Here is a 4,587-nt window from a genome sequence, read left to right as displayed (position 1 = left end):
TTTTCTCTTTTACTTTGCATTCCTTATAATGTCAGTCTCTTTATATATTTATACCTTTTCTATTATTTTTATAATCTTAGGAATATTCACCCCTCTCTCTCATTCTCTTTCTCTCTCTTTCCCTCTCTCCCTCTTTCTTTCCCTCTCTTCCTCTCTCTCTCCTCACATTCAGCAATAAAAGCAGCTCATCATTTCTGAGTCGCCCTCATTTTCCCTTGCCTTCTTATTGTTAGCTGTTACAAGTGGGTGTGTGAAAAGTGGAACTAAATGACTTCTGATATTTTCTGTAACACTTTCTATCGAGAAAGGATAGAGCAAGGACTCATACATTAAAACAAGATAATTTCTAATTTTTAGGGAGGACATAGAATTGAGTCATTGTAGTTTCCTCAGCTGCTAAAAGTGATCCTATATAATAAAGAGGTAATATGCAAATTGACCATCACTCCAACACACAAGATAGCCACCCCCATGTGGTCAAATATGGCCCTCAGGGGAGAGCAGTTAGGGGTGACCAGGCCAGCAGGGGAGGGCAGTTGGGGGTGACCAGGCCTGCAGAAGAGGGCAGTTGGGCATGACCAGGCCAGTAGGGGAGGGAAGTTAGGGGCAATTAGGCCGGCAGGGGATCAGTTAGGCATCGATCAGCCTGGCAGGGTAGTGGTTAGGGGGTGATCAGGCAGGCAGGCGAGCGGTTGGGAGCCAGCAGTGGGATCAGGCCTAACTGGGCAGTAGAACATCCCTCGAGGGGTTCCAGATTGGAGAGGGTGCCGGCTGGGCTGAGGGACACACCCGCCCATGCACAAATTTCGTGCACCGGGCCTCTAGTTTTATTTAAAATTCAAGGTCTTACAAATGATGGCATTAGAAAATAATGTTGTCTAGTTGATGGGAGATCATGGGAAGGGTACTCTGTGGAGTGATGCCATTTTAACTAATATAGGACATAGTATGAGAATGACTTAAATCCTTATAAAAATCATTGAATCATTGTAATATGCAGAGGTAACATTGGTTATAATCTTAAATACTCTAGCCTCTCTTACTAGAAGCCCAAATTTCTGACAACAGATTTAAAGACATCTGTGTCAGAAACTATTTATTGATTACAATCCTTGATTTCTCCTGTAATATAAAATAATCTTTATTTTTAATAGTTTAATATTAATAATGTATTTACTTCAGAAATAATTTGATTATATTAAGTGTAAGCACAACTTACTACACTTATAACCCAAGTATAAATATCTTATTTATCTGTCATTGCACATTCTTAGCGTTAAAATAATTGAAAATGCAGATTGCTATGAAGGAGTGTAATTTTAGGGCACCAGGGTTTTGAACCACACAGTGGAGGTCGGAGGGTGCCTTGTGTGGTTGCCTGGATTGCAGACTGTGATGACCGTCCCCTCCCTGGAGGAGCTAGACTCCTTCAGGGACAGTGACCAAGAGGCTGGGCCTCCGGGCTAACGACTTCCAATTCTACTTCTCCAGTGGGACCTCTCCCCTGAGCTGCTGACGCATGGATGCAGACAAGTTGCTAAAAGCCTTGCAAGTCCACATGAAACGGGAAGCAAAAAAAATTAAAAAGGAAAAAACCATCTCATCCTCTTGGGATGAGACCGACCTACAGATTCACAAGCTGAGCGGGAGCTGGCTGGCCAGGTCACCAAGACAAGGAGAGGGCACGGGCCTCTCCACAGGAACCCTGACTGCCGGCAGGATCATGCAGATGCAAGAACAAGTGATCCCACTGAGTTCCAGAGTCAAGAAAAGCAGAAAAACCAGGCTCTCGGAGCTCCTGCAGAACCTTCTTCCCCAGATGAGAGCCAAGGGGACAAGAAGGCAGCGTCCTAGTGGAATAAATGGTAACGGAGAGGCAGAGGTGCCTCCAGAAAGAAAGGAAGAAGTCTGTCTACACAGATGGGTTTTCCGAATCTGGAAAAAAATTAAAGAACTGCAAGCACTCCTCCAAACTTTTAGAAGCTACGCGAGGCCGATTTTAAGGAAATGGAGTGCATTGATCAATAGATTAAGAGAAAAAAAGAAACATTTGAACACAATTCCCTTAACGATCTGAAGAAACAGTTCCTCAACAACAGAGTGGGGGCAACTCCAGCTGGTCTCCAAGGAAGACGGTCCTCGGCCTGTCCTCCCCTCAGCCAGCGGCTCGCAAGGCAGGGCCCTGGCCTGCAGATGGGGCGCCTCGTGTGTGTGTGTGTGTGTGTGTGTGTGTGTGTGTGTGTGTGTATGTGTGTGTGTGTATGTGTGTGTGTGTGTGTGTGTGTGTGTGTGTGTTTGGGGGGGCGGGGGGAGTCAGTCAAGTGCTCCACTCGCTCAGCAGCTAAAATGAAAGTCACGTTTTCAGCCGCTGCCAAAGGTCATGAATACGAGCGTACACTGACCAAGACGCTGGCCAGAAAGTGTCCCCGTGTGTCCATGTCTGGGAAACCCCAAAAGGCCAGGCTCATTCTAGTTGCTTATTTAACAAGATACAGGGCCATATTGAAATTTGAGGATTGCTGCTTTAAGGATTATTACTCTTTCAAACTCAGATTTTATTTCATTTATGGAAAGGCTAGAGTTGCTCAGCATCCTATCCACGTTTGTTGCACCAAAGTGGAGCTTCTGAGTTTCACGAATAGCTTTTTTCTCACAAAAAAAAGTATCATTCTATTCTTTAGCTATAACTCCTTGTTCCCTTTCCTAATCAAAGTCACATACACAAAATATTTTGACAATTAGAGCTCAAGTTTCTAGTGAGCCATTGGACATCTCTCTCAATTTCCTTCAATCATAGTTAAAAACTTCCCTCAATTCTTCACAATTGTAACTTATGGGCAGAGTTACAAAGCCTCCTGTGCATGGTAAACCCAACCCATGTATTCATTTGGTCTATTTGTTTGTTGGCTGACTTATTGATTTCATTCCTTAGACATAGGCAGTTTTCTTTTTTATTTCCTTTATTTTAAGATTGTTAAATTTTTGAACAATTTAAAATAAGCATTCATCATCATGTAAAATCTTAGCCCATGAACTTTAACTCCAAAGTGATAAAACATTTTGACCTCTTCTAGAATTAATTCCCAAACTAGCCACTTTCATTCCCCTAAAAAAATCTCTTCATGGTATAAATACTAGTTATAGGCAGGTGTATGTGTCCATTGTTCTTTTCTTCCACTATTCATAGGTTTTAAGACCAAACTCTGTAGCTTTAAGCTGATAAGAGTGATATTTCTACTTTTAATTATATTCTTGTTTTTTTTTTCCCTTAAAAAGTAACTTATCATAAATCACTATATTTCTCTCTGTGGTATAGGTGCATACATATATATCTACATACACATACATATGAGTCTATACACAGTATATATATATATATATATATATATATATATATATATATATATATAACACTTTATGTGGGATCACACATTTTATGTGAGGTTTTTTGTTGTTGCTATTGTTTTGTTTTTATCTGTTTCCTAGGTATGAGGCTCTAAGACACTTGCTTCGATGTTCTCTCAGCACATTCTCTCCTCAGGCCCTTTGATAGCAGGATGTGGAGTTGTGGTCAGATTTCATTGTTTGGCAAAATCCAAGAAAGAGTTCATGGACAAAGTGAAGCAAAAGCAAAAGCAACATTTATTAAGATAGAGGATCCCTCTAGTCTAGAGGAAAGGGACCCAAGTGGGTTGCTGGGGGAGCTCTCTGTCTAGGAGTAGATACATGCCCTGCTGGTTTCTCATTGGTTCTTACACTGAAGTTCTTTGTCTAGGGGGGAGGGAGCTCTCTGTGAGGGGGGAGGGAGCTCTCTGTGAGGAGGGGGAGCTCTCTGTGAGGGGAGGAAGCTCTCTGTGATGGGGGAGAAAGCTCTCTGTGATGGGGGAGGAAGCTCTCTGTGAGGGGAGAGGGAGCTCTCTGTAGGGGAGAGGAAGCTCTCTGTGAGGGGAGAGGAAGCTCTCTGTGAGGGGGGAGTAGGTCTCTATGAGGGGAGAGGGAGCTCTCTGTGAGGGGAGAGGGAGCTCTCTGTGAGGGGAGAGGGAGCTCTCTGTACAGGAGAGGAAGCTCTCTGTGAGGGGAGAGGGAGCTCTCTGTGAGGGGAGAGGGAGCTCTCTGTAGGGGAGAGGGAGCTCTCTGTGAGGGGAGAGGGAGCTCTCTGTGAGGGGAGAGGGAGCTCTCTGTGAGGGGAGAGGAAGCTCTCTGTGAGGGGGGAGGAAGCTCTCTGTGAGGGGGGAGGAAGCTCTCTGTGAGGGGGGAGTAAGGTCTCTATGAGGGGAGAGGGAGATCTCTGTGAGGGGAGAGGGAGCTCTCTGTGAGGGGGGAGTAAGGTCTCTATGAGGGGAGAGGGAGCTCTCTGTAGGGGAGAGGAAGCTCTCTGTGAGGGGAAAGGAAGCTCTCTGTGAGGGGAGAGGGAGCTCTCTGTGAGGGGGGAGGAAGCTCTCTGTGAGGGGGGAGGAAGCTCTCTGTGATGGGGGAGGGAGCTCTCTGTGAGGGGGGAGTAAGGTCTCTATGAGGGGAGAGGGAGCTCTCTGTGAGGGGAGAGGGAGCTCTCTGTGAGGGGGGAGTAAGGTCTCTATGAGGGGAGAG

The 4,587-nt window shown here is 45.1% G+C and overlaps 1 pseudogene; it reads left to right on the top strand.

Annotated features, from left to right (window-relative positions):
* Positions 1-1,519: 1,519 nt before the first annotated feature.
* On the top strand, positions 1,520-3,492 carry LOC118655958 (annotated as a pseudogene).
* Positions 3,493-4,587: the final 1,095 nt, after the last annotated feature.

The sequence above is a fragment of the Myotis myotis genome, unplaced genomic scaffold, assembly GCF_014108235.1.
Source record: "Myotis myotis isolate mMyoMyo1 unplaced genomic scaffold, mMyoMyo1.p scaffold_m19_p_5, whole genome shotgun sequence".
NCBI lineage: Eukaryota > Metazoa > Chordata > Mammalia > Chiroptera > Vespertilionidae > Myotis > Myotis myotis.
The sequence above is the reverse complement of the archived record's forward strand: the minus strand, read 5'-3'. Positions and strand labels throughout refer to the sequence as shown.